Source organism: Pinus tabuliformis, chromosome 2_2 (genome assembly GCF_031772625.1).
Source record: "Pinus tabuliformis cultivar Carrire ecotype Pingquan chromosome 2_2, CPIR1, whole genome shotgun sequence".
NCBI lineage: Eukaryota > Viridiplantae > Streptophyta > Pinopsida > Pinales > Pinaceae > Pinus > Pinus tabuliformis.
This window is the reverse complement of record NC_142300.1, coordinates 1,130,112,490-1,130,131,509: the sequence shown is the minus strand read 5'-3', so window position 1 is coordinate 1,130,131,509 and position 19,020 is coordinate 1,130,112,490.

Sequence of the window (19,020 nt, the reverse complement as noted above, 5' to 3'; positions counted from 1 at the left end):
TTGCAACGCTGGAAGAGATGCAGAATAGTGCAGTAGATGTAGAAGCTAATTTTTTGATCAGAAGGGCAAAGTTGAAGGAAGAAGAGATGAAGAACATAGATCTAGAGGAATCGACATCTTTAGAGGTAAAACTCTACATTTTGGTAAACGCAGTGGAAGAGATGATGCAAAGGATCACCACAAGAAATGAGTATAATGTTCAAGCCCATGGCTCGTTGATTGAAGAAGAACAAGTTGCTAATCTAAAACATTTTGTTTCTTATCCCAGTTGTCATAGACTTGATAATGATTGCTTTATGGATCATCTTGCAGAAGAGAGATCTGTTGATATGACATGTATGCTTGATGATGTGTTTTACACTGATGATTTGCCTCAGTTTGATCAGTATGACGATGATTATGTCCTCCAAACAGAAGCTAGTTTTGTAGATAAATCAACAGCTAGTTTGTGGAAGGAGGAAGTTCATTTTCAGCAGCTTGAATATAGTGATCAGCCATTGCATATCAACTATGAAAGTGAGGAGGAAAGTGCAACAAATTTTGAAGTAAGTGAAGGATCTTTGCCTTTTTGTTTTGCTTCGTTTCAGTTCACCAGAGACAACTTTCATGAAATTAGAAATCAATTGTCGATAAGTTTTGATCTAGACCATCTTGGGGGCAATGAAAACCTTGTTCAAGACTTTTCATATCCAGAGTTGCAGCCTCCGAATGCAATTTATTGTCAAGTTACAAATGAAGAATTGGAAGCTGGACCATATGATCAAATGATGCAAGATGATTTTGTACTTTTCTGTTTTGAATCATTTCAGTTTTTGAAGGAAAATTTGCATAGTACATCTTCAGTAAATGATGAGAAGCTTGTAGAAAATCATGCAATCTCATCAGAAACAATAGAAAATGGGTTGCAGCAGTCTTTTCAAGTTTTTCATGATCCAATAGCTGACATGTTGGATGATGTCTACAGTCAAAGTCCTTCTCCATGAGCTATCTGTGAGCTTGACATGTGTACTGATACAAACATGATCTGACAGTTGGTTTCTTTGTCATTTTCAGTAGGAGTCTCATCACAAAGCTCAGATGAACGTTTGCATTCATGGTATGAGGAGAAGAAAAGTAATCCATTGGATGAGCATGTCCTAGTGTGCATGAAGTTCAAGATCCTTATGCAGTGTTTTTGGAGTCAGATGGAGAATCCATAGTATTCAATGGATTTGTTTACAAGTTTTCATGGGAGTTTCCTTTCAGTAGTTCTCTCTTGTTGTTCATAAGAAAGCAGTTGTGGAGAATGCAAACAGCAGCTAGAATGCTTACTTGGTTGCATTGGTTGTTTCATTTCACTTGATCAAGTGATGAATGGAACAGTTAGATTAGGTTTTATTGAATAAGCTGCATTTTGAGCATATTTTCTAGTTCGTCAGTTGTGTTTTAGTATTGCGTCAATTTCATTTCAGTTATGAGTCTTGAGTCTTGATTTTTGATGTTTTTGTCGCCAAGATATTGATTCCATATTGCCCAATTGATAAGGCACGGGTCTGCACTCCCAAAGATCTGTTGTTCTTGGCACCTCCAAGGAGCTACCATCCCCATTGAAGCCAATGTTAGTGTCAGTCTTTGCAGCCTTCCTCCAGTGATCAAACATGCTCTTAAAAAGTGATTTTAGGGTGCCAAAGTCAAATTTTGTCATTTCAGTGAGTCTTCTAGTAAAATTTGGTCACTAGGTATTAGCTCTAGGGTTTGTTTTCACTTCTTTCAAAGTTGTCCAAATGTTGGTCCATGTCACCATTCAGCTGAGTGTACCATCATGAAGAGATATTTCATCATCATTTCAAGTTCCAGTGGGTCATTTTACACCTTGTTCATGTTTCAATTATGCCTGGGTAAGACTCATTTCCCTCTCCTAGGGTTTTGAAGGCAGTTTCTCTTGGATGGTCAAATCATCAACAAAACTTGTATCCTGATGTTAATATACCTTCCCCTACCCTTAATTTACCTTCTTAAGTACTTCCCATCACTCATATCCTTCAAATTCATCATTTTCCTACAAACCCTAGCTTCTTGCCACAATTTGACAATTTTCTAGGCTATGCTTATGTTTTTCCCTTTTGGACCTCTTCCCCTGACTCAATATTTGAAATTCCACTTTCCCTTACTTCCTAACATCCCTCCCTACTTTCCAAAATTTTCTCAAGAATTTAGAAGCCCCTTATCCCCTTCATTTCACTTCATTTCGACAAATCCCCTGTTCCACACATCGGGATAGGTTTTACTCAAATGATGTTTCTGAGCATGAAAAAATTAATTTGGAAAAAGTGAGAGAGGTTATTGTCCATAATAGGCCAAGGAAGAAAAACCTCCTTCATTTTTTACACAAGTGTCATGGTTTTAGAGAAATGTCAAAAATACAAGTTGCCTCAAGAGAGTTAATGCACCTATGAAGTGACCTTGGGAAAATCAAGATTTCTCCTAGCTTGGTTGGCCAAATGACTTGCTTGATGAGTCAAATGATAACTAGACACAAAGCTATTTCCAATGCACTCTGATGAGCTAAATTTGGAGTTGAGGAAGACCTTCAAAAGTTGACTGCAATAGCACTCTGCATTTAGGAAGCCTCATTTTGCACATTTTGACCAGTCTTGGGAGATTTGACTTTTGACAGGGAAAATGACCTCCAAATTGGAAAATTCAAGATGTTATGGAAATTAAACTTGATAATATTTCCAACGAGCTATCCTACACCCAATTTGGACATTGGGAAGGCCTCCAAAACTTGATCTGAAAACGGTGTTGCGCATAGAATCGGTGGTGTTGCGCATAGAAATTTTCAACACGGGCTTTTCCAGAAGGTGCACAGTGCCACCGGCGCTACGCATTTGTTGGAGACACTTGCTTGCAAAAGAGTTTATATTTTTGGAATCATCATGGAAAAATATGGAAGCTCAGAAATGGCTGAAAATTTTGGACAAGTTTTAGGTCTCCAAAAGGGAAAAAAACACCCAAAAAGTGCCCTCTCTGCCACTTTTTTGCCACACAGGAAGCAGTCCTGGGAGATTCCATTTTTGGAGGGGAAAATGGAGGGGCAAATGGACTCCCAATCCAAAAATTCAAATTTTTCTAGAAAGTAAACTCACCAAGCTTTCCAATGAGCTATTCTAAACCTGATTTGGACTTCGGGAAGCCTTCCAAAAGTGGCCTAGAAAAAGCGCTGCGCATAGGAGGAATTTTGCCAATTTTGCCTGATTTTCTAGAATTTTGCCTAGTTTGACTATCAATTGACTTTTTCTCTTCTCCTTGGTAAATTTGTAATGGTAAATCATGTAAGATGATGTAAATTTGATGAAAAATGACTTGATGGGGTCGATACATCAATTAGAGGTAGTTTTAGGTTGAATCGATCAATTTCCATAATTTTAGGGGCAAGCTATTCCACTGCCTATTTTCTAGTTCCTAATTTAGATGTTATTGAAACAGCTCCTTGATTCATGGATTCAACCCCTGATGGCTAGAATAGGTGGTTTCATGCCTATATCATGTACTTTCTTATTCATATGTAAAGGTTGGACTCTTGTGGATGCATTGAGCATTATTGTAAATCACTTCTGTAGTTTGTGAAGGAAATGAACTAGGGTTTTGCAGCATTTTGTGGGATTCTTGTGGTAATGTGTCTTGGCATTAATTTTTCCTCTATGATCTAGTTTCTCTTATGTGTATATGTTCCAGCATCTATTTCTTTCTTCATAACTAAATGAATCAAGAGAATTAGGTAGAATCCATTGATATTCAGTGCTCTGCCTAGAGGATACATTTAGTTTTTAATGTTTTCTGTTGTTTGAAGAGGACTCATGAACCTTGCATTCCCTCTCCAAATCCTCACCAGTCTTTAAACTCACCATCACATCCATTTCAAAGTGCTAAAACACTTGCCTACCTCACCCCACATAAATCTCTGCAAATCTGAGTTGATTTCCCATACCCAAAGCTGCCTTCCTCATCTGATCCAGCAACCAACCATTAAAACAAATCAAAATCCTCTAAGCAAATATACCTAGCCTAAAATCAGCATTAACTTTTAGTCATCTCAAGCCCTAGTTGCCATATTCTAATTGAGATTAACGAGGAGAGAGCCCTCTCCCGACCTAGTAGGGCTAGCTACAGGTTAAGCATGGTTTGATGTTACCCTAGACTTGCCTTCCTTCAGCCTAAGGTAGATTTATGCCCTAACAGTGAGTTCTTGAGACAACTTTTGTTGTTTTTGGAGAGCCTTATAATCAATCTTTAGCTGCTCTAGATTCAACTATTATTTTAGTTGCTCATGTTATCTTTTCTCTACTAGCTGTTGCTCAAGCTGACTAATCATTTGTTGTTATTCTACCGATTATAGTTCAAGTTGGGTGATCCTTAGATCATTTTCCCTAGTTAGTTGGTTGACTTCGGAGGCTTTGTCCATTGATGTAGCTATATAAGCACCTACATACTGAGATAACTTGGTTAAATCCTCAGAAGGATTGACTTCTGAGTCTTTCCATACCACATTCATCAGTTCGGCATGAGGAGTTGAGAGAGGTCCTTGATCGATTTTTATCTTTTTCCTCTATCTTTTGACCACAACCCTATGCTTTGGACTGTAGAATACATCCAGGGGTGGTATTTCCTCTACCTTCAATACAATCTCTCATATAGGATTTTTAGGAATTATTTCAATATCCTGCTAAATGTTGGGTGTGCTGACTGCCCCTTCAATTGGAATATTAGTAACAATAGGCTCGTGTGTTGCATGTGATTTTTGCGTAGTGAGGTTTTGGGAGTCATTCTGGTTCTTGATCATTTGATCGAACTTCTCCCATTTCTTGAGTAAGGTGGAATCAATATTAACATTAGTATCTAGGGGCTCACTAGTCCTTTCATTTGTCTACTCCTTCTCGGGTCTCTTCTCCCTTTCAGGACTCTTCTCCTTTTCAGGAGTCTTATCAGTAGTTTTTTCTTTATTGTGGCCTTCTTGTTGCACCATAGGGGTAGTGTTTAACAAGTCCAGAGGTAGTGTTTGTAACCTTTGTGTCCTGAACTTCATAAATCTATCTAATGCCTCTACTCCTAGTCTGATCTTTGCTAAATGTTTTATCTGAGAAAATAACTCAGCTGAAGTGAACAAATCATCATAATCATCTTTCTCATGTTCAAACTTGGCAATTTTCACCTGAGAGGTAAAGTTGTAAGCCACTGCTTTTGAATTGTACTATCTCTTGGGAATGACTGCTAACTTTAAAGTTTTTATCTTCTCTGTTTCTTTCTCTCCATGTTTGAAGTTATGCAATGTGTAAGTATGACATCGGAGGGGGAATGAAGGCCACATTTGTTTCTTGGACTCCTTGAGGTTCCTAGACATCCCTATTTCTGTTATCTGATAAGCTATTTCTCTGGCCAATAGCTTATCAAGAATGTACAAGGGGAGAACATGTGGATCTGTGGTGCTGCCAAAAAGTCTGATGTAGGTGAAATTTTCTTCACCGAACCAATTGCCGATTGATTTTAGGTCAATACTGGCCTCATCGGATAACCGAGGAGCAGGTTTGTCAAATATGGCCTCATGAATGACTAAAACAAAACCATGGCAAATTCTATATAAATGATCTTTATAATGGGCCTTCCATAAATACTTATGATAGATATGAATAGGATTTGGGTCTTGAGGAGTCCATTTCCATCCTAAAATGGGGTATTCGAATTGAAACAGATGGTATCCATGATGTAGGCGCTCATATAGAATGGGGGTATTATCTGGGTAGTCACAAACCTGTTTCTTCTATAATCAAGGATTTGGTTGGCCATTTTAACTGATAAAATGGTTTCCCAATCCATGATATAAGAATTAATTGCAGCTTCCATTAAGGGAACCATTTCTATATAGAACCTAGCTAAATCAGAGACTCCAAAGATTCTACATATCATAGTGCCAGCATAGCAATAAGGAGATGCTAAGGAGCCTACAGAGTACATAGCTAAAGATTCATGCTTATGTTTGTTCAGGAAATGCCTCCACTGCTTGATAGGGTCTGACTCCACGTCGTTTTCCTTGGTGAAAGCTTCTAAAAATGCCTTGTTGTAAGGCTTCTGGGGGTCCGACAATTGATACATCTTCTTGATATCTTTTGCCCTGAATGTTCCGAACATTCTTCCATCGGCTGTATAGAAGGCCCTGTCGGTTATATTGATACTTTCTATAACCCATCTCACCATGTCATTGTATGGTAACAATTTCGCTCGGGCTGTTATTCTGTGGCGGAAGGAGCTGGCTAAATCGTATAGAGTATTTTTTGATTTATCAGTTGAACTAGTCATTGCTCCTTCTTCTTCAACTTCACTTGGGTCCTCGGCTTCAAGTAAATTATATATACTCTCCCATGAAGTCTTCTCGAGTCCTACACAAGTAGTATCAGTTATCAGTACCAACTTTACTGGTTCATCTTTGGCTATGACGACGACCTTCACTTTCTGAGATTTCTTAACCATTTTTGCTGAATTGGTGAGTTTAGACTCGTTTTGCAAAATGAAACAGAAGGATGTAACGGTGGAAAAAACTCGTTCAAAGCTAATACACAACACACAAGACTAACAACAATTAAGTGCAAATGGGTGATACTGATTTTTAATATATTAAGCTACCACAGATGAAATCCTTGAAGGATTCAACCATAATTTCTTTCTTAATGATTTCCTATAACTTCCAATGTGACACTTTAACGCCGTAATGAAATGTCACATAGCAAATTTATAACGGTCCTTTTAAAATGATTATTGTGACTTCCCGATCGACGATTAGCGATAATCGCATATCGCAGATCGGGAGGTACAAGCGTTATGCTTAAATTTTTCCTTTGCATAGTTGCCATTGCGATTAATGGTGAGCTGTCATGGGGAGGCGGGATGACTTTTAAATTTGATAAATCATTTGTTTTTTTTCATTATAATTGATTTATAAATTTAACCTGCAAATGTTCGTAATAGATCATATTTACTTTTATCAAAAATGCGCTTCACAATAATGAAATCGCATCGGAAGATTTCAAAGGGGCTTTTGGGATGTGTTTTATGATTTCAGCGATGCGTGATTGCAATCGTCTTATCGCATCGGAGGATTTATATGAACACTTGGAAAAACTTCTTGATAGGTAGCGATATGCAATTTCTGATGGAGTTATCGCATCGGTGAATGTCAATGGAACACCTTAAGTCCACCATTGAAATAAAGTATTTGCGCAATGCGACATACTCCTTTTATAATTGTTTTATGATAAGGTTTTATTATAATTTAAATCGGATCAGACCTTATCAAGAGGACTTTCATGGGTTGAATAGATTTGCAAATTACGATTGTTATTTAACTTATCCTAAAAGCAAAAGAAATATTATAAAAATTTATTTTCAAATGTTTTATTGATTTTATTTATATTCTAAAGGGGACCCATTTCTTTTTAAAGTTTTATGTGAAAAAATTTTGAAATGGGGAGGGTTGTTATATAGCACAACAATTGGCGATTCATTGGGAGAAATAGTTATCTCTAAAAAATAATGCAATACCTAAAACTTTCTGAGCTTGGAAACAATTGAGGATAAGGAAAACCATCTAAGAATAGCTAAATAAAAATTAACTCTGAATGAAATGACAATATTTTGCAATTTCTTTTACAATCTCTTAAAAATAAAAATATTTTAGGGTTTTTCAAGCTTTGATTGGTTGATAAAGATAAAGTATGGGGCTCTTCTAGCTTAGCTTTTAAATTTACTCTTTTGTCACAGGTAGTGCCTCTATTACCAGCAAACATCTATAATCTCGGCAGGGTTACCTTTTAACCATAAATCATTCATTGTCCCATCCATCTAAGAGCATAACTTTTGAAAGATAAATTCAAAAATATATGTTTACATATATTTTTTTATTTTATATTCTTTTATTTATTTATTTTTATTTTTATTTTTTTTCAAGATGAAAAGCCATTTCCCTAGTTTGGTAGCCAGCTTATAATAATGCCATTCACTAGTTGTAATTGAACTGAACAAGCTGGCTCGTGATGGGACCCCTTATCTTATGATTATAAGCCATTACCCTGTTTTGATATGCAGTATTGGTAATGTCATTTTAATTAGTTCCCTATGATCATGGTAAGTAGGCTCATGATGAGACCTCTTATCTTTTACATCAGACATATTTCAGAATTACATTGAAAAATCATAAACTTAGTGGATGGGGTGAATGAATTTCTCCTTAAGAGTATATGGATGACAATTTAAGAGTTATGGATGCTAATCTTGGAAACATCTTTATTTTTTATTAATAACCTCTCTTAACTTTAATAAAATTTAGAATGATTTACAATATTTTCAAGGTTTTAGAAGATTTTTCAAACTTTAAAGAGGTCTTCAGAGTTTAATGTTTTATTCAACTTTCCAAAACTGTAATCATTTTCTTAAACGTTTCTAGCATTTGAAAGCAAGTATTCACAATATTCACTCAAAGAGCTTTTCAATAGTAAAAGGATAATGGATGACTATTTACAACATTATTTTCTAAAAAGTAAAGAAACTTGCATAAAGAATATTTACAGGTAAGAAGGGATTACCTCCTTAAGAAGAGAATTTCTTTAAGATAAGCCCATTCACAGGAAGAGAATCTCTCTTTTCTAATAAATCTTGCAGTATGAACGTTGATGAGCTTATCTTTTCAATGATTTGAAATGGTCCAAGCCACATCTTTTGAAATTTGGTATGTTTACCTTTGTCTTCATGTGCTTTGTCCCATTTCAACACGAGATCACCAATTTCCAATATTTTTGAATTGGTATAACTTGCATCAAAAGAAGTTTTAATGATTTGTTGATGTTTAGCATGAGTCATTTTGGCCTTCTCTCTTTCCTCCTCCAATTTGAGGATTTGATCAAATCTTAATAGAATAGAGGAAGAAGGATTTTCTTCAATAAATTGTACTAGGGCTAGAGATGGGAGTGCTAAGCTTGAAGGTATTATAGCTTCTTTCCCATACACTAAGTTAAAAGGAGAAGTACCTATTGAGGCGTTCTTAGTTATGCGATCTATCCATAATGCAAATATCAAAGATTTATGCCAATTCTTTTGATTTTGATCAACAGTTCTTTTAATAATCTTAATGAGATTCTTATTAGTTGATTTTTCCAAACCATTACCTTGAGGGTAGTAATTTGCAAAATATTTTAACTTAAAACCTCTCTTAAGAGAAAATTCAAGTATACTACTTTCAGAAAAATAAGATACATTGTCAAAAATAAGGGCATTAGGTACACCAAACCTGGTAATGATGAATTGATCAATGAATTCAATGATTGCATCAGAATTGGCTACCTTTAATGGAATTGCTTCTACCCACTTTGTGAAGTAATCTGTGGCTATAAGGATGTATCTGTGTTGCTTGGAAGAATGTGGAACAATCTCTCCTATGATATCAAGCCCCCACTGTTCAAATGGTTGCTCAATGTTTACTGGATGTAAAGGAAAGGTTGGTTTCCTTTGTCTCCCACTAGTAGGTTGAAATATATTGCATTTCCTGACATAATCATGGGCATATTTAAACAAAGTGGGACAGTAATATCCAGCATGTATGATTTTGTGAGCTGTAGTATCTCCTCCAAAATGTCCACCTGCTGGACCATCATGTAGTTCCTGCAAAACCTTTTGTGCTTCAGTTTTTCTAGGCATATTAATAAAATTGAATCATAATTTCTTCTAAATAATACATCATCAATTATTTCGAAGTGTTTTTCTTTTAATCTCAAGGCACATTTATTTTTGTAATTGAAATTAGGGGGAGCATATCCATTTTTCAAGTAAAATATCAGATCAGCATACTGAGATTCAAAATTTATGATACTTATCTCGTTCACTTGAAAAGTCTTATCTGAATCTTCATGTTCTGGAATATTAGAAGCTCCTGCTAATAACCTGCAAAAACCTTGCCCTCTCACAATTTTCACTGGTTTAATATCAATATCATACTCCTGTAAAGTTGTTACCCAATTAGCTCTCTTTTCTCCTACTTCCCTTTGCACTAGCAATTGTCTCACTGCAGAGAATGGGACTATTACTTTTGTGTGTGTTTTTAGGAGAAATGGTCTAAAGTGTTTGATAGATTTAAACACAGCAAAAGCTTGTTTTTCTACTTCCGAATAGTTGAGTTTAGCACCTTGTAAATTAGAACTGAAAAAGGATATGGGTGCTTCCACTTGCTGATCATTGATTTGTGTTAAAACAACAGCATAAGATGTTTCAGTGGCTAAAGTATACAAAATAAAATGATTAGAAAAATTGGGAGTATTCAATGCAAGAGCATTAATAATTTCCTATTTGATTGAGTCAAAGGCTTCTTTTTCGTTATGTCCCCATTTGAAAACTGAATTTTTCTTAATCATATTTTGTAAAGGTAATACTATATGAGAAAAATCACGAACAAATATTTTTACAAAATTTATCTGTCCCAAAAATGTTTACATTGATTTCTTATTATGTGGCAAAGGAATATAAGAAATCTCTTTTATCCTGTCAGGATCAATATATATGCCATCTTTTGATACAATAAACCCTAAGAGTTTACCTTCATTAAGAGCAAAGAATGATTTCTTTGGATTTAGAGAAATCCCATACCTTTTACATCGTTCAAAGATCTGTTTTAAATCATGTAAATGATTGGCCCTTTTCTTGGAAAAGACAGTTATGTCATCTAGGTAAACAATAGCTGACCTATTAATCAAACCTTTGAAAGCTATATCCATTGCTCGTTGGAAAGTAGCTCCATCATTAATCAAACCAAAAGGCATTTTCTAATAAGCATATGTTCCCCATTTAGTTCTGAATGCAGTTTTTAGTCTGTCATCTGGATGTACCAGTATTCGATTGTATCCTGAAAAAACATCCAGAAAGTACATTAACTATGAACCAGCTACTGATTGAAGTATGTGCTCGATTGTTGGTAATGGGAAATTATCCTTTTGAATTGCCTTATTGAGATTTCTAAAATCTATGCAAATCCTAATATCACCATTCTTTTTCCTTACAGGTACCAAGTTTGAAACCCATTTAGAATGTCTGACCAGGAAAATTATCTTAGCTTTCAGAAGTTTATTCAACTCTGCTTTGATTTGACTTTCCATATTTGGGTGAATTTTCCTTAACTTTTGTTGTATAGGTTTCTCATCATAAATAATTGGAATTATGTGTTGAATGATAGAAGTATCATAAGTTCTTAGATCTTCATAATTCCAAGCAAAAACATTTTTGTATTTGTTCAATAATCTGATGAAAGCAAATCTTTATTCTGGTGTGAGTTCAAGCCCTAGATTTGAGATTTTTTGGTTTGGCCTTAGTGCCAAGGTTTACTAATTCAAACTTTAAAGTATAACTTTGAAGTTTTGCATTAGTGATATTTTTAAATCTATCTTTGATGTCATAGAGATCTTCTAGATTGACCACAGATTTGGGGATAGAATTCTCATTTGGTCTTTGTTTGATTTGAAGATCATGATCGTTTTCATCAATAACCTGGTCATCATAATATTTTTCAGAAGTCAAGAAATTTAAAATGTCTTCATCATGATTAAATACCTACAATTGGTGACATTGTCTAGGACAGATGGTCGAGAAATTAATTCAATTGAAAACCTATCTCGACTATGATCCTCTTATGGAAAGAGCTTAGAAGCAACATTAGCCAATAAATCAGCTGCTGCATTCTAAGATCTAGGAATAGGAGAAATGTTAAATGCCAGAAAATGAGTTATGAGGTCTTGAACAAGGGATTGATAATGTTTGAGATGTCTTGAAAGGCAATGGATAGTGTTTCTTACATATTTGATGATAATCTTAGAATCACCAAATACTTTCAAATATTGAATATTCAGGCCTATTGCTTTATAGAGCCCTTGAATCAATGCCTCATATTCTACAGTGTTATTGGTGCACTCAAATTCTAGTCTACATGATAGCATAGTTTTTCCCCTTCTGGACTAACTAAAATACATCCTGCTCCTGCACCGTCATTGGATTTTGATCCATCAAAATATAAAGACCAAAATAAAGGCTTATCTACAGATTTATTTACAAGTTCATCAGCAATACTAACACATCTTGAGGTATCAGTATGAGAGAAGTTTTCAATTTGTGATGTGATACTATTAAGAGGAAAATGCAATGGTTGAACATTAAAATTCCCAAAGAATGACTCAGCTAAGTAATTTCCAAGAATGTTGTTATTGAAAGCTACAGGTTGGTTTTCTTGTTCAAACTCCATTACTGTATGAGTCATGTGTTTCTCCCGATGTATTTTGATTTGATTTGGTTTCCCTTTATAGGGAAGCCACATGTGAGACCAATTGGTGGAAATGAAACCATGGAGTTTCTTTGACCAATCCCTGCTTAGAATTAAACCATAAAACTCAGGGATGTCAGCAATCAATATATCAATTCTTTGAACTACTCTAGGATCAGCTGATAACCTAATGGTGACTGAATTAATCTCTCCTAAAACTTGCACCTTAGTGCAATCTAACTGAACAATATGGACTGCATATTTCTGGGGATAAATGTTTAGTTTGGAGCAAATGAGGCTAGCATTATGTTTGATGAAGCCCCTGAATCTACCAGGCAGTTATGCAGATTTCTTTTATAGATCTCATAAGTCAAGAGAAAAGGAGGAGAATGAGAATTAGATCTATCTCCAATAAAAACAACATCACTAACATCTACTTTATCTGATGGTGGTTTACCTGATCCTTTAGCCACCTTGGATAATACAACATTTGGAAGTGGAGAAGAAGGTAATGCATTCAACTCTTTAAGTGACAATTTATGTTGATGTTTGAGCTTGCTAAGTTCATACAAAGAAATATTTGCTTGAGTCTTCTTCATGTCTTCCACAATGTTGTAATCCATAGAGTGAGAGACTACTAATGTTTTAGATGATGAGGGTGCATTGGAAGATGATGGTTGATTTTGGGTAGGAACAACTAGAGTTTTCTTCATGGGAGCTTTGTCTTTAAGATCGGGGTTTGAATTTTTCTTCTTTGGATTTCTTTGAATAGGCTCTGCTACATTTTTACTTCTGGTATTTACTGGGAGAGCCTCATGTTCACTTTCATTGTCAGAGTTGGGCAAGATAAAGTCCCACATCCCATGACATTCAACTGTTTCCTCTTCTTCTGTTTCCTCCTATGATAAAACTGTGTCTTCATCTTCATCATCATATTGATCTAATTTTGCATTAGATATAGCATTAGGTGGTTTTGGTTCAATTGACTGATTTCTTTTGAAGTTCCTAAATGGTTTTTTAGTAGAAGTTTCAGCCACCTGCTTTTATATTTCCACCATTTCATTGGACATAGTTTTCAGAACCTTTTGTAAACCTTTCATGTCATGGATCTCTAACTACTTTCTTTTTTGAATCATCTTTGAAAGTAACCTTTTTTTATTTTCTTTCTTCAAGAGCATTTTTCTTTTCCAAATCAATGATACGTTTTTCAATAGCGATCGCTTCCTTCATATTTGCTGCTAATGTGGGCTTGGTAGCTCTATCAAAGAAAATGGCTATGTTTGAAGGTAAAGCATAGATATACCATTCGCTTTGGAATTCTTGACTAGGGTTGGATGTAGCAGGAATTTTATTTAACAGCTTATTAAATCACAAGTTGAAGTCTTTGATGGGTTCCTTTGACTCAGATTTAAGATTGGAGAGATCATTAATTAATGTTGTTGTGGACTTATCAACTCCAAACTTGGTTAAAAACGGCTCCTGAAAAGCATCCCAGCTATTGATGGAGCTTGATGGTAATGAAAAATACCATGATCTAGCTACTCCTTGTAGAGTGTATGGGAAAATCCTAACAACAACATCTTCTTCTGTTACCGCATTTAAGTTTGACAACATAAAATTTTTTATATGTTCTTCTGCTAGTATGCCAATGCCAGGATTAAACTTTGGCAACCATTTTTTAGGATGAGCTGGTAATTGATTCAAGGATGCAGGCATAGCAACAGCTCCTAGATTTTTCCATGGCCTTGGTTGAGGTTGATTATGTGCCATTGTCAAACTAATAGCATAGGAGGGTGAAGAGGTGGTTGAAAGTGATTGGGTAGAAGATGTTGGAGTACCTGTACCCTTATGGATTATGATATTGAGTTGGGGAGTGGATGGATGACTTTGCAATGTTTTAGATGGAATGGATGATGATGAAAAAAGAGTCTCACTCTCAGAATCTAAAGGTGTCTTCTTACCTCTTTTTCTACTTGGCAGAGGAAATTCAATTGGTGGAATACCAAGCTTTTCACTCTGGGATCTTGTAAGAGGCTGGGATGGAATATATTTCGAAGTCACATTGCCTTGGGATAACTCAGACTATTCTTGGGATATTGAAAACCCTTTGAGTTTATGAATCAAGGATTGAACTTCAGGGGGTTCAACGGAAGAATTGTCAGGTGTGTTTAAGTTTTCATCAGTGGGTGTTGGCTTTTCAACTTCTCTCTTGAAAATGTGAGATATAGAATGCGAAGGAGAAGTTGGGGGAGATGGTGAGGGAGTTTTACTCTTAGAATGGTCTATTGATTTGTATTCGCTCGCCATTCACAGTTCATGCCCTCCTTCAAGCGCCAAAAATGTTGATGCCTCTAAAATCCTAGTGCCAACATTGGGGATAACCACCTAGTCTGGACCTTAGTACAACTCCTTTTCCGTTTGGTGTGGTGGCTCCGACTGGATATTGTGGGACCAGTTTCCCTTAATGAATGGTTTAATGGATGTTTTTTTTGTAATATATAATGGAGAGGGTAAATGTTTTAACCTATAACTCAAAATATACACAAATATTTATATAACCCGGGTATTCTGTAAACAATGCAATTTTTGATTATTTCTAACAGACAAATAATCATATAGATGGCTTACTTATCAATGGAAAGATGCACTCATATAATGATTACTTTGTTTAATAATTTAAACGAAGTAATAATAAAATCATATCGCATTCATAACAATGTATATCGCTGAAATATATATTCAAAGGATAACAATTCTAAATCTTTAGAAATGATATGATAAAGAATTATTTGAAAAAAGCATACATATATATATCAACAATAGCAACTTTTAAAAGAAATGCTTCATCACATAAGGAAATAAGACAAAAATAGTGATAGGAATACCACATGCATTTGAATCCTTCTGATGTAAATAACACTCCGATTCCACTTTCTTATTTGAGAAAACTTCCAAGGAAATATAGAAGAGCAGGTCTCGAAAAATATTCTTTCACAAAAATGTAGAACCTTGATCAACTATTGATAAAAAATATTTAGAAGTACAAAAGTGCAACTTCTTAAGTCAAATCTTATACAAATTGAGGACCCTTTCTTAAAAGACATGAAAGGGTTTAAATAATCAAAATAAAAACTAACTGTCAATAAAAATCGCTATGAGCTGTTAAAACTGCAAACATGAAAATCTGGGATTTGATTCATGAAAATAACAACGTGATAGCCTTTGAACTGATATGTTGTATCTATTTGTTCTCTTGCATTTTCAGCTGACAGATTAAGAGCATTTGTTCAATTTCTGGAGGGTGACTCATCCTGGAATGTAGTTGGGTTATGTACGTAGCATCGGAGAGTTCGGGAACCATGAGATTGACTGCGTCAAAAAGGAATTTCATGGTCATCTTCTGGTTATGCGGCTTGACCAGGAAAAACCAAAATGCATCCCAAGTCAAGTTTTGCACTTTGTTGATTTGTTCTTGTCTACTTGCCAGATCTTGACTCCATTGTTCTTCTAGTGCTTTTGTTTTCGGGAGTTTTCTTGGAGAGCAATCGGAGATCAAGTTAGCCATATATAAGTTATCATTTACTAACTCGATTACATCATTCATTGCAGCCTTGGCTCTAGAAGTCGCTCCTTCATCTTTTATTAATTGTGATTCCCACTCTGAAAACAAGATTTCCTTGTGCGATTCTTGTATTTTCGGTAAATTGGCAGCCATGCCTTCTTCTGAATTTTGCCAAGAGAGAAAATTTGTTATCTTATAATCTGGTTTTTCAAATTCTAGTCTGATGTTAATTTCTTGCTCAATAAGCAATGCAGAGATAGCACACAATGGCTCAACCAATGATATTTTATGGCAAAAGATGTTTAGCTGTCGACATAAGGCTTTGTTTACTTCCAGGACTTCTTTCTTGAATTCACTAACCTTCGGATAACCCTTGAATTTCTCTATTTATAATTGCAACTATGCAATTTGATCTTCTTTAGCCTTCTTTTCCTGTTGAATTTCCATTTGAAGCTTGGTGAGTTCTTGAGACAACTTCTGTTGTTTCTGGAGAGCTTTCTGATCAATCTTTAGCTGCTCCAGATTCAACTGTTCTTTTAGTTGCTCATTTTGTTGTCTTTTCCCTGCTAGTTGTTGCTTAAGTTGACTAACCCTTCGCTATTCTTCTACCGGTTTCCCTTCGAGTTGGGTGATCCTTAGATCATTTTCCCTGATTAGTTGGCTGACTTCGGAGGCTTTGTCCATTGTTGCGGCTGTATAAGCACCTACATATTGAGATAACTTGGTTAAATCCTCAGAAGGATTGACTTCTAAGTCTTTCCATACCACATTCATCAGTTCAGCATGAGGAGTTGAGAGAGGTCCTTGATCAATTTTTCTCTTTTTTCTCTATCTTTTGACCACAGCCCTTTGCTTTGGACTATAGAATACATCTAGGGGTGGTATTTATTCTACCTTCAATATAATCTCCTCAGTAGGATTTTCAGGAATTATTTCAATATCCTGCTGAATGTTGGATGTACTGACTTCCCCTTCAATTGGAATATTAGTAACAACAGGCTCCTGTGTTGCAGGCGATTTTGGCGTAGTGAGGTTTTGGGAGTCATTCTGGTTCTTGATCATTTGATCGAACTGCTCCCATTCCTTGATTAAGGTGGAATCAATATTTACATCAGTATCCAGGGGATCACTGGTCCTTTCATTTTTCTGCTCCTTCTCAGGACTCTTCTCCCTTTCAGGACTCTTCTCCTTTTCAGGACTCTTCTCCTTTTCAGGACTCTTCTCCTTTTCAGGAGTCTTATCAGTAGTTTTTTCTTTACTGTGGCCTTCTTGCTACACCATATGGGTAGTGTTTAACAAGTCCAGATGTAGTGTTTGTAACCTCTATGTCCTGAACTTCATAAATCTATCTAATCCCTCTACTCTCAATTTGATCTTTTCAAGATATTTTACCTGAGAAAATAACTCAGCTGAAGTGAACAAATCATCGTAATCATCTTTCTCATGTTCAAACTTGGCAATTTTCACTTGAGAGGTAAAGTTGTAAGCCACTGCTTTTGGATTGTATTGTCTCTTGGGAATGACTGCTAACTTTAAAAAATTTATCTTCTCTGTTTCTTTCTCTCCATGTTTGAAGTCATGCAGTGTGTAAGTACCACATCGAAGGGGGAATGAAAGCCACATTTGTTTCTTGGACTCCTTGAGGTTCTAGGACATCCCTGTTTCTGTTATCTGATAAGATATTTCTCTGGCCAATAGCTTATCAGGAATGTACAAGGGGAGAACATGTGGATCTGTCGTGCTGCCAAAAAGTCTGATGTAGGTGAACGTTTCTTCACCGAACCAACTGCCGATTGATGTTAGGTTAATACTAGCCTCATCGGATAACCGAGGAGTAGGTTTGTCGAATATGGCCTCATGAATGAGTAAAACAAAACAATGGAAAATTCTATATAGATGATATTTATAATGGGCCTTCCATAAATACTTATGATAGATATGAATAGGAGTTGGGTCTTGAGGAGTCCATTTCCATCCTAAAATGGGGTATTCAGAATTGAAACAGATGGTATCCAAGATGTAGGCACTCATATAGAATGGGGGTATTATTCGGGTAGTCACAAACTTGTTTCTTCTATAATCAAGGATTTGGTTGGCCATTTTATCTGATAAAATGGTTGCCTAATCCATGATATAAGAATTAATTGTAGCTTCCATTAAGGGCACCATTTCTATAGAAAACCTAGCTGAATCAGAGACTCCAAAGAGTCTACATATCATAGGCCAGCATAGTAATAAGGAGATTCTAAAGAGTCTACAGAGTACATACCCGAAGATTCATGCTTATGTTTGTTCAGGAAATGCCTCAACTGCTTTATAAGGTCCAACTCCACGTCATTTTCCATGGCGAAAGCTTCTAAAAATGCCTTGTTGTAATGCTTCTAGGGGTCTAGCAATTGATACATATTCTTGATATCTTCTGCCCTGAATGTCCCAACATCCTTCCATCGGCTATATAGAAGGCCCTGTCGGTTATGTTGATACTTTCTATAACCCATCTCACCATGTCATTGTATGGTAACACTTTCACTCGGGCTGCTATTCTGTGGAGGGACGAGCTGGCTAAATCGTATGGAGTATTTTCTGATTTATCAGTTGAACCAGTCATTTCTCCTTCTTCTTCAACTTCACTTGGGTCCTCGGCTTTGAGTAAATTATATATACTCTCCCATGAAGTCTTGCCGAGTCCTGCACAGGTAGTATAAGCTATGAGTACCAACCTTACTAGTTCATCTTTGGCTATAACGGAGATCTTCACTTTCCGAGATTTCTTAGTCATTTTTGCTTAATTGGTGAGTTTAGACTCGTTCTTCAAAATGAAACCGAAGGACGTAACAGTGGAAAAAACTTGTTCAAAGATAATACACAGCACACAAGACTAATAGAAATTAAGCGCAAATGGGTGATAGAGATTTTTAATATATTAAGCTACCACGGATGAAATCCTTGAAGGATTCAACCATAACTGCTTTCTTAATGATTTCCCGTAACTTCCAACGTGACACTTTAATGCCGTAATGACATGTCGCATCGCAAATTTATAACGGTCCTTTTAAAATGAGTATCGTGACTTCTCGATCAGCGATTAGCGATAATCGCATATCACAGATCGGGAAATACAAGTGTTATGCTTAAA